Source organism: Symsagittifera roscoffensis, chromosome 7, assembly GCF_963678635.1.
Source record: "Symsagittifera roscoffensis chromosome 7, txSymRosc1.1, whole genome shotgun sequence".
NCBI classification, from domain to species: Eukaryota; Metazoa; Xenacoelomorpha; order Acoela; family Convolutidae; genus Symsagittifera; species Symsagittifera roscoffensis.
In genome coordinates, this window is record NC_087068.1 from 13,409,992 (window position 1) to 13,422,683 (window position 12,692).

At 34.5% G+C, this 12,692-nt stretch overlaps 2 protein-coding genes across 5 annotated transcripts in view; one reads left to right on the forward strand and one right to left on the reverse strand.

Moving 5' to 3' along the window:
- LOC134851802 (recQ-mediated genome instability protein 1-like) overlaps positions 1-12,692 on the reverse strand; it is a 234,447-nt gene that overhangs the window by 200,716 nt on the left and 21,039 nt on the right. The window lies entirely within an intron of this gene.
- LOC134851799 (CD109 antigen-like) overlaps positions 278-12,692 on the forward strand; it is a 385,923-nt gene continuing 373,508 nt past the window's right edge. For all 4 annotated transcript variants that reach the window (XM_063868031.1, XM_063868033.1, XM_063868034.1 and 1 more), the window contains exon 1: positions 278-290. The gene's annotated coding sequence lies outside the window, so the exon portion shown is untranslated. The remainder of the gene's footprint in view (positions 291-12,692) is intronic.

Below are 12,692 nucleotides of genomic sequence, written 5' to 3' on the forward strand. Positions count from 1 at the left end.
GTCACAAATCAAACCTATATAAAAACAATAGAATCAAATTCAAAAAAAAAGGTAGCGTGCGAATAGATAGAGATAGAAAAAAGATTTTGTATACGTAGATATTGCAAAAAGAAGTAAAACATTCAAAATCTACATGTAATCTGAATGCAGAAAAATCATAAAGGTTTTCAATTGAAAACGTCATGAGTTTGGTATGTAACAAAAAAAATGCGGAGTTTCAGAGTTCGTCGAAGACTGCTAGTCTCACAGTTTTTAAGTTTTTTGTACTTATAACCTAAAACTTATTAAATAGTTTCAGGTTAAATGATTTGCGGGGTAGCCGTGGTGACCCCTTTTTCATGGTTGTGATTATTGGAGCGAGCTCATTACATCTGGCACTTGAAGATTGGGCATCAGTAGGAGGAAACGAGGAGCTGCAAGAAGACGTCATCCATTAGAAGGGAGTAACGTTTCATCCCAAATCGAAATCGAATAAAATTGTACGAAAAATCTTGAGAGACGAAATTAATAGAAACGAGTCTGTAATTATCTGGCACGACGTAATAAACAATTCGATTTCAAAACATCCATTCAATCCAAGGACTCCCCTTACTGCCAATCAACAAGTATCAGAAATCAAACCCCTAATCAATTCGCATCCTCGAATTGAAGGCCTTGTCTATTGTCCGAGAGACGGTGCACCCTATATTCTTGAAGATCTAAAGAAACTTCCGATACCAGTTGTTCAAGTTACAACAGACATAATTTCGAATTCGAAACAACAGGACAAAGATCTACTTGAAGGATACAGAGAACTGCATCAGGAAACCGCACTTGAAATCAAAATTTTAGCTATAATACGAAACAACAATAGCAACTTGAGTGATATCATAAAGAAGAAAAAGAAACCGTCAAAAAAACAACGAGAAGCACGAAGGAAACGAGAACAGAAATAAAACATGAGTTTAAATTTCAATTCGTGACGGGACTGGTCTTAATTGTCCAGGCTTGGATCAAATTTAAATTTCAATTCGTGACGGGACTGGGCTTAATTGTCCAGGCTTGGATCAAATTTAAATTTCAATTCGTGACGGGACTGGGCTTAATTGTTCAGGCTTGGATCAAATTGTAAATAAATTTTCTCTATCCCATTTTCTCCTTCTCTCTGTATCCACCAATATGACTAAAAATTGCAAAACGTGCAAAAAACCCATAAATGCCAGGGACAGATGTTTCAGTTGTGTATCTTGCAATGCTCAAATGCATCTTGAGAGCACCTGCACTGGTCTTACTAACACCGCCATCAAGGGCATAAAAGACTTGGGTTTAAACGCAATGCTTCTATGCGACACATGTGTAACTAATAACGAAAGAGATAACTTCATAAAGTGTAGGACCATGATGCAAATGAACGAGAAAATTGAAAAAGAGAGTGAGGGAATAGTGAAGCACGTCTTGAAAATATGGAAAAAAGGCTGACGGCATTGGTTGATGAAAAAGTCGAAAACGCTACAAAAACCACATGCGAAAAATTGGAAAAAAGCTATGCAGATGTACTCAGTGTGAAACCTGTTAAAGATGTGAAAGCTCAACCAGGAGCTGGAAAAGAAGTAAAACAAGAAATACATCATAATATCAATAAAAGCTTCCGTATACAGGGGATCAGAGAAGATCCCGAGAAATCAAAAGGCGAAGATTTTGTCCCCACAACCGAAAAAGTACATGAGGTACAAAAAAAGTTAGGAGCTAAACCACAAATTGAAGGAATAAAAAGGCTAGGGAAATTCAGCAAAGAGCGCATCAAGTCAAGAACCTTATTAATAACTCTGTCAACGGAACATGAAGCACGATTGGTGCTGGCAAAGAGCTTCGAAAAAAGAGATGAGCTGCGAGATGAGGAAATTTACCTTCTGCCAGCATTATCGAAAGATGATGCGAGGAAGGAAAACCTATGCTTAAAAAGACGAAGAGAACTTCTAGACGAAGGAGTCCCAAAGGAGAAAATCAAAATCAGGAATTTCGAGCTGTTCAATGATGGGAAAAAAGAGATGATAGAAGCAGAACAAGCAGATGATGCTTGACTAGGCTTTCTCAACATCCTGCAAATGAATGTAAGAAGTCTCATAAATCTCGAACGACGAATGAAGTTTGCAAATGCTATAGCAACATCAAACTATGACATAATATGTCTCTGCGAGACTTGGTTAAATGAAAACATTGCATCATCTGAACTAATGCTAAATGAATACAGTATTTATAGATCAGAACGACAAACAGCCAAAGATCAAAATTTGCATGGTGGAGTACTAATGGCAGTGAAACAAACATTTTCATCTAAATTATTGCCAAATAAGCAAACTGAATGTTGTTTAACTTGCAGCATCCAAATAAACGATAAGCGAATTATTGTCTGCTGTTTTTACAATCCACCTTCGAGCAGCAAATATCGCTATTGTCTAGGCGATTTCGCACAAATATTAAATGAAGTTGAGAAATCAAATCAATCAACTGCAACAATTATTTGCGGAGATGTAAATTTTCCAAATGCAAACTGGATTGACTATAGTAGCACGGAAAATTAAGAAAACTCAATAATTGAACTAATCGAGCAACATCAGTTCGAGCAGGCAATAGATTTTCCAACTTGTGGCAAAAACACCCTAGACATTACATTATTCAAAAATTGTCACATTCATGCGATTCCTGACGAAAATTTCTCAAAAATTTACAATTGCTCCGACCACAAAGCAATCAGCATTCTAATTGAATGTCCTCACCATGAGGTAAAAGTCGCTATTGAAAACTTTCGAAGCTTCGGTAGCGTGGACTATAACGATATCAAGAAATCAATACTAAGTGAGCCTTTCTCACCAGTATGTCACACAAACATCAACAGAATGTGCGAGGAACTTTACGACTATTTGGAAAATTTGGTAAACCAACATGTGCCTAGAAGAACGAGACGTCGCCAATCACTTCTGCCATGGGTTACGCCAAGTACCTTAAACCTCATGAATAAACTGCGAACACAAACTAGAATATACAAATTGAAACCTACAAGCTACCCCAGAAATCTCATTCTATCTCTAAATAAAATGGTGGAAGAAGCAGTAGAGGAAGATAGAGTAAACTATCAGGAAAATTTGAAGTCCACTCGTAACACACATTTAATTTTCAAACACTTTAAGAGTCTGAAAAAATCAGAAACTCTCCCAAAGACTATGATCAAGGACGAAATAGCTGTTACCAAAGCCAAAGAAAAAGTGAACTTTTTGAATGAATATTTTCACTCTGTCTTTTCGCCCAAATCAAGCTTCAACCTCAGTGATATGAAGTGCGAAAACACGATATTGAGTAACTTCAGTATCTCAAAAACATATTTGAACCAAATTATAACAGAGCTGGACATAACAAAATCGCGGGGCCCAGATGGATTCCCACCAATTTTCTTCCCGCGAACGGCCAGAGAAATGACCACAGTTTTGCATTGCGTTTTTAAAAACATCAAGAGGGTAAGGAAAATACCAGATAAAGGGAAAGTTGCGGCTGTGTCGCCTATTTACAAGAAAGGTGACAAACGACTAATGGAAACTACCGGCCGGTGTCACTCCTAAATATCATGAGTAAACTCCTGGAAAAATGCATGTATCCAGCGTTGTATGACCATTTCATTAAATTTCTCACAAGAAGTCAGCACGGTTTTGTTAAAAACCGTTCAGTTGTTACAAACATGTTATCTTTCTTGAAACAAATCCACGAAGCTCTTGAAAAGAACGCTGAAAACCATGTGATCGCATTCTATACCGACTTCTCTAAGGCATTCGACAAAGTCCCACATTATGAACTACTAAAGAAAATGAGCAACATTGGAGTTGGAGGCTGTTTCCTTGAAATAATCGCAGACTATCTCAGCAATAGGAAACAATTTGTTCGTGCTGACAATTTCTCATCAGAAACTTTAGAAATTACAAGCGGCGTACCACAAGGATCGTTGATTGGTCCATTATTCTTCTGTATCTTCATAAATGATCTTCCTGAAGTATTGAAATTTAGTGACCCATTTATCTTTGCAGACGACCTAAAATTACTAGCAGTGAATGTAGACACAAAGGACATCCAGCAGGACCTTAAAAGCGTTAAAAACTGGGTAGACAAAAACAAGATGAGTCTGGCACTGGACAAATGTTTTAAAGTCGAATTCAGAGGAAATCAACACGAATTCATTCTTTGTGAAACAGCAGTGGAAAGCTCGAATGTGATAAAGGATCTAGGAATACATGTGTCCAAACATTATACATGGACAACCCATATTGACTCAAGAATGTCGAAAGCGAATAAAACGTTCTATTGCATCCGTAGAATTCAAAGTCAAAATGCGCATAAAACTTGGTCTGTACAAATCCTTAATACTTCCTGTTCTAACGTATGGTCTAATTATTTGCAATATCTCGAGAAGCGACTTAGGGAGATTAGAAAGGTTCCAAAAGAAAGTCTTAAAATGGATCACGGGAAACGATTTTGACTATACAGAGCAGCTGAGATTGTTAAACATCCTGCCTCTTGCGTTGTTTCTCCAGCTGAACGAGTTACTGATGATGGCGAAATTCATGCATGAAGAAAACGATCACATTATGCTCCCAGCAAAAATTGAAAATCTAGGAAGAACGAAAGAAATGTTCAACCTAAACAAGACCAGAACTGAAAAAGCTAGAGGAGAGTTTACATTCAGGACGTGCCGTCTAATAAACCGACTAAATCAGAAAATTGAATTTCGAGAAATGCGAGGCTTAAAGCGAATGTTGATACAGACGATGTGGAAGTTTTTCGACGATCAATTCTCAGAACAAAACAAGTGCACATAGGTCCTCTTCTGTGACTGCAACATGTGCCGAAATAACTGGACAAAATTTTGAGAACTTTGGGGATATCATCCCATCAGTATCCTACTGAAAATTCACAACAACAACAACAACAACAAAAGTCGCAAGACATGCAATTTATATCAGCCGAGGTGGGTTCTACTTTACAAGAATTTTTTTCTCGGTTCTTCATTTTTAATTTAAGACAAAATGGTAAGTTTTTTCGTATTGATTGAGCAAGTTGGTTACAAATCGAAAAAAATCGAAAAAAGAAGTAGCGTGCGTGCGAACAAATAGAAATAAAAAATGATTTCTTAATGTAAAAAGTCGCAAAAAGAAGTAAAACCTTTGAAACTTACATTAAAATTATAAAAGTTTTTGATTAAAAGTAACATGAGTTTGGTATGTTAACGAAAACAGAATTAATGTGGGTTTTTTATAGTTTATCGAAGACTGCTAGTTGCCCAGTTTTCAAGTATTTTTAAAGTTATATTTCAAAAACCTCAAGACTCGCAGTTTATGTCAAGTGAGGTGGGTTCTACTTTTAAATGACTTGTTCTTTGGTCATTAACTTGTAGGTTTTTTTGATATTGCAAGTAAATGCGTAATGGCTCAACCTTATGAATGATTATTACATAAAATTATGAATGTATTGGTTAATTTTTCATTGCGTTTCTGTTACTCTTTGATAACTTTTCTACAATTGGAATGATCGAAATAATCATTTCATTCAATTCAATCAAAGCACATAGAAAAAAAAGTTGTGCTTGTTTTGTTTTCAGTCAATGTCATGAACGAGCCTTGCTTCCGATGTGACCGAGGTGGCTAGGAACAATCGCTTGCTTTTATTACTCATTTCATAAGTGGACTTCAAAGAAGGGGAGGATACTCAACGTTGTTCCACAGTTATTTATCAAACCAAAACCTTAACGCTATCCTATCGCTCATTTCTGCTCTGCCGTTTCCCTGAAAGCTTTTTTGAGTTCTCAATCATCAAGTTTCGTTTGTTTTTACTCAACGAAATGACCAGAAAAATGAATAAAACAGAGACGTGAACACCGAGATGAATTTAGGGGGGGTGGGTTTTTGTGGAGAGGCGGGCTTTTCTCCCTTCAGTCATTCGACCCGCCAACACCCAAAAGGTCCCTCTTTTGATTCTATTTCACGACATCCATTCAATGAAGCTTCAGCTGCATTTTTGATTTAATTACGAGAAGCGGCTCGCATTAAAAAGCGCAATTTTTTGGTTAACATATTAGAGGACGTGCTCTTTCAATGTTTTGTTAAATTAGGGTCGTTATAGTGATTTGGAAGAGCTCGGAAAATTAATTAATCAATTTCAAAAAAAGTTCGAAAAACCAACCTTCGACACCTTCGACAAGCCGCCCGAAAAAGTTCGACAAAAAAGTTCGACAGAACATCGCCCTCAAGAAAATCCTATATTAGTTTTTGTGTAGGTGGTTGTGTGTAGATTTTAATAGTAAATTTTTTTTGTTGCATTTAAATTATTCAAGAAGGATTATAATAGAAAATTTCATATTCCAACTACGGCAAATTCTAAATAAATTTCATCAGTTCTGAACTATATCTCACCCAGGTCCGTCAGGAATAGTAATTTGATTTCGCTTTTCTGAACTTAGTTGGACTGACAGGGCAGATAATTGAAAATACCCAGTTTTTTTGAGAACGTGTTTTAGTCGGAAGGCCAGTGGCCAAGAAAGGTGGAACCTGATCTAAACTACATTTTATGATTGGATAAATTAAATGTTTTACCAATGTAAAGTATTTAATATTAACCAATCATGATCCATCTAACTAACAACCCACTTATTTGTAAGTGCTGAAGTTACTTGTAATTTCAGCACCAGAGAGATTTGAATTTAACTTAGAAATTAGTTGGACTCTCCCGAGCACTTCAGCAGCCGCAATAAACCAGTATACCCTAGATCTATTGAGCCTAGCAGAGACTAGTTAAACAACCTGAGACTAGATAGTATAAGAGTAAGATTAGGATCGGTATTAGACTAAGAAGTTGCACGAATCTATCCGGCCGAAAAAAAGATAGCGTGACGAGCAGACGGTGTACCCTATCCGAAATTACTCTATGAGTTAACCACATCGGTCCTAACTCATCTGGTGCGACCATAAGTCTCGAACAAGACCTTAATAGCTTAGAATTAACCAAAATAGATTAGAAATTAGACAAAAACATTTAAAAAATGTTATACGACAATAATTTAATCGAAATGTCTCTACGACTCAATAGATCAGAGCCAATATTCCGAACCATAACAGAACTACCCGGAATTGGAAGAAGACCTCGAACCAGAGACGACATACGACAAAGTAGAAACTTGCCATATAGCTATATGATAGTTCGGCAAAAGCCAGAACAAACTTTTATATTTAGAATACTACTGGCAATGAATTTAGATTTTCATTTGCAAACATAAAACCTTGAAGTTAATCTTCAAAATCATTTCAGGCGCTAAACAAAATTATTAATATACAATAACGATTGATAAAAAGATCTAAGATCGTTTTCCTAAAACTCTGCAGTAATATACAAAATACGTTTGAAAAATATTTATTGAAAAATAAAAATAAAAATTAGTAGCATGACAATAAATGGTTAGAAATCATAAATCATCCTGTTGTTCCAGCTCCATCACCTAAAACATAACAGCAATCATAAACCCACTAATATCATCAAAACACTAAATCTTTCCTTTACACACATTTAAAATTTTATTAAAACTTAAATTCACTTAATTTTAAAACCAGATCATCAAGGCTTATCCTTGGATCTTAAATTATTTTCTACTTAATTAAATTTCAAATTTGATCATCAAGGCTTATCCTTGGATCAAACAGAACAACTTTGTTCTCCCCCACCCACTTAATTAGTGTCTAACGACCTCAAACGTCGATTCACTACCCAACCCTTTCTAAAGACCCAAGACTAATAGAAATTTTTAAACAAAACTAATCATTCAAATTAGGATAAACAGTGAAGAACTTCGGTTATTCATCCTTCACTTGACCCCCCCTCTTACCAGACCCAGGATAAATCTTAGACTTAGTAAGTTTAAAATAGTATCTAACGAACTACTCGCGTTCTAATTATACCTGAACCTTGTGGATCGATTTACTATTCTCCAACCCTTGAACACAATCACTACCCCTAAGTAAGATTAAGTAAGTTAACACCTTAACTTATACTAGCCACGAGAAAGTAAAAAATCATTCTTCGGAATCGATATACTTTTCTCTCCAACCCTGAACAAACAGACCCAGGTTAAGCTAACCAAAAAATCGTAAGAACTAACAGTTTAGGAAAATAGAAATCATTTAACAACCCTTTGCATCCGTCATTCTAAACCTTATGTCATTTAAAAACCTAGGAAATAAACAAACAATCGTTTTACACAATTGTGAAATAGATAACAAAAAATACGACCTTGTAATCACACCTCATACACAAACAGTTGGATACATTCGCACAAAACGACAAACACTAAAGAGGAAAATAATAACTAAACAAAGACAAATAACACGAAAAAGATTTTCAAAAAATCGAAACGCATTTTCAGAATCAGAAACCAACAGTTTAGACGAACTTTACAAACTAAAAGAATCAATAGATAAAAATTGCCCACTTCACGATCAATTATATTTTTCTGACTCAGAAACAACTTCAAATTCATCACAAAGAGGAAAAAGAAGAATAAAAAAGCAGTATAAACACAAACCAGTACATTTATACAATTGGAATCAACCAATTCGACACATTAATAATTACATATTAACAGTCATCGAACGGAAAAATGAGTTCAACGCACACCCCAGGTGACGAAACTCCAGATGATGATGAAATCTTTCCTTTTATAGTAGATGCAGATACTGATAGAGGACAACACATATTTTGTCAAAATTTACTCGTAAATTTATTTGAACCCGGAATCAGTCCATGTAAAACAGAGTTCCCCGATGTAAAAATCAAAAGACAAATCATAGATCACTACTTAAAAGATATATGCAACATAACACAACAGTATGGAATCTACTCCATAGAATTCACCTCACCAAACCATAATAATAGAAAATATACAATTCAAACAGACGATCTTGATTTAGAATTTTCAAAAGTTTTTTCAGAATATATAAAAAGCATCCAATATCATAACTCACAAAGAGCAAACTCCATATTCACCAATGAAGTTTTCGCAATAATATATAGTTATATTTCGATATTAGAAAACGAAATCCCAATAACAAATGTCTCACCGACAGAAACATCTAAACATTTGAAAGTACGACATGAAATCACACTACTCTCTAGTTATTTAAACATCATTAAAGAAAATTTCACGAAGAACGACGTTTCACAACATACAAAACACGATCTACAAAAAATTTTGGCATGGTTCATAATAGATTATTTTACACACAATATTGATTTAATTGCACAAGCAAGAAAAAATTTTAGACCCCAAAACTCGAACGATGATACCGCTATCACAGAACAATCAGATTATGTTTGGGACCCCGAATGGTCTCATCCCGCATTTATAAGCTTCCCACAATCAATCTCAAGTCAAGCAATAAGTACGATATCTTACATAAGAGATTATGTAAAAGTAATACCATTAACCATTGATGCAACACCATTAAACTATAATACATTTTTGCCCGATACACAAAATAATAGTTTAAACTCTACAGTTATACACAATGAAAACCTCAATGGAACTAGGAATCTTACTCAACAAGATATCCAGACACCATCACACTTCATAAATGAAGAAATTGTACACACAACAACTACACAACAAAGTATTTCACCAATACGCCCAAATTTAACAACACCAAGAAATACAAATCCTTCACAAACACAGGTAACCTTACAATCAACCGTTAAACCTTCGGTTGCCCCTAAATATTCACATATGGATTACCAAACATACAGACCCATGACAATACCATCAAAAACACGCAAAACATTCACTAGAAACAACTTTACAGACCATAATTATAATTATACACATCCATCAAAAACATATAATCAACCACAAAGAAATTTTAACCAATATACAAGACCTCGAAACTGGGATAACCCAACGGCCCAATATAATTCCAAAAATTTTCAACCAAATCCTCCACAGGATCACAGTGAAAATTACCCATTTTTTCAACAAAATAAAAATAAAAAACAGACATCTTATCAAATGGATTATTTATCCTCAGATGATGATTTCTTACAACCAGATATATTTGCACCAAATACTCAAGAATATCGTAGACAAGGAATACAGAGAACACGTACAAATCATAGAAATTTTTCTCCACAACCAATAGATGCACAACATCAACAACCAATTCAACAACAAAATCCAATTAATACACAATCTTTTCAACCAATTCAACAACAAAATCCAATGACTGCACACTCGTATCAAGCATCACAAATGCAAAATGAAATACCACTCCCATATTATCTCCAACAACATGAAATAACAAGAAACCAACTTTCAAATTTTTCTCAAATGCCAAATGCAGCAGAATCATTACAAATGACAATGAATCCATACCTTATGGGTGGATCATCAATAACATCAAACAAACCTTTAATGGTTTTCACAGGAACAGACCCTGAATACTCTGTAGAAGATTATTTAAATGCAGTAACAGCAAACCTGATTTTAAATATTGGACCTGAACCAATTAATACGCCACTACATCAAAATTGGATACATCGACGCACAGCGTTAATACAAACAACCTTAGATGGCGCAGCCCAAAAATGGTTTTCAGTACTACCTCTAGAAATAAAATCAAACTGGAAAAGGTTTACACAGGAATTTTCAAAAATGTTTGACTCCGAAAGAAACAAACAACAACAAAGAGTTTTATGTAATGAAATTCGCAGATTACCAAACGAAACCATCAAGCAAATAGCAGTACGAATCGAAACACTAGTTCGAAAAGCATATTCATTAAATACACATGACTATAAAAACACAAAGATGACAGAAATCTTAATGATGACCTTAACACCACAATTAAGGAAAATAGCAATAAAAAAGAGAGCATCCCATCCTTCTTCAATTCGAGAACCCGATTTAGATTTTCGAAAACTAGTAGACAAATTAGAACAAGCAGAAATCACGATGAAACTAGAAGAAACGGAAAATCTGAAATTACAATACGTTAATAGAATTGAAACGACTCCCACTAATATTAATAATATACAGGAATCAGAGACAGACCTCGTTGAAAAAATCACTGAAATACTCAATATTTATGAAAAGAACCCAAACTTCAAAGGCAAACCATCTTTCAAAAAATGGTGTAATTATTGCCGACGATACGGACATAGTATTTCCGAATGTAGACAAAAACAGCAAGACAATCAAAATAAACCTCAAAAATATAAAGAACCAAATAAATCATTCTATCAATACATGAAAAAAGATCAAAATCTACCGAGCAAAACAGTCCACAGCAATAACAGTTCAGGAAAACCACTCCCGAACAATACAAACTATACAAGAAATCAATCACCATATAACTCAAGTTATAGAGGAAGATCACCAGAACGAAGAAACACGAATAATTCATCACAAAATCACTACAATAGACCAAATAGTCGAAATAACTACTCCAGATCAAATTCAAATACACAACGATTTGTTTCTAGATCTAATTCCCAATCAAGAAATAACTACTATCCAAACAACCAATCACGAAATTCATCATACAATAGGAATAGAAACTACTCCTATAATCGAAATAGAAGTTATTCAAACAACCGAAACCAGAATTACCCGAACAATCGATCAAGGAATAACTCATATAATAGATCGAACTATAACAGACCAAACAATAATTACCAAAACAGATCACGAAATAATTCACAAAATCGACACTCAAGTTATAATAATCGTTATAGAAATTATTCCCAATCACCACACCGGAATAATAATAACTATAATAATTCTAATAATCGCCACAGAAGTAGTACACCTAAACATCAAAGACAAATTAATCAAGTACAATCTAATCCAGAAACAACATCAGACCCTCCAGGTATTGATGACACAGTAACTGATACGTTACAACTCAATCAAATAAACTGTACATCATCAGATTCAGAAAGTGATACTGAAAACACTCTTTCTATCAATATGATAAAAGTCGAAAATGACTATGAATCTGTCATATATGAACAACCCTTTCCATCACACATATATGAAAATCAATCAGAATTTCTTCAAAATTATTACACTACACCCATAAATTCCACACCAACGACGCAAGAAACAAACGAGATTAACACTACAGATCAAACCAATAAAAATACAAAAACAAAATGCTTGAATACAAACCACATTTATCAAAATATACAAAAAGAACAACCCAAAGAAAAAATTTGGACAATACCATTTCTCTTAGAAAGCCCAAGAAACAAAGAATTTCAACCACCAGACCTTGAAATAGATTTTTTAATTGATTCAGGAGCAGAATCAAACATAATAAACATCCCCACATGGAATGAAATAAAAACTTTACACCCAAAGCTAACACCTCTTGAAACCTCCAGTAAGTTAGCAACAGCACAAGGATCAACATTGATAAACTACGGAAAAATCCAATTATTTCTCCTCCCCACCAGAACAATGGAACAAAGCAAAATTTTAAATAAGCCATTTAAACAAATATTCCATATCACTGACATTAAATATAATATCATTGGAATACCATTTATTTCCAAGTATATACCAACAATTAACATACTAAATAGTAAAATATTAATCAAAGATAAATATACAAAAACAAAAGAAACATCCTTAA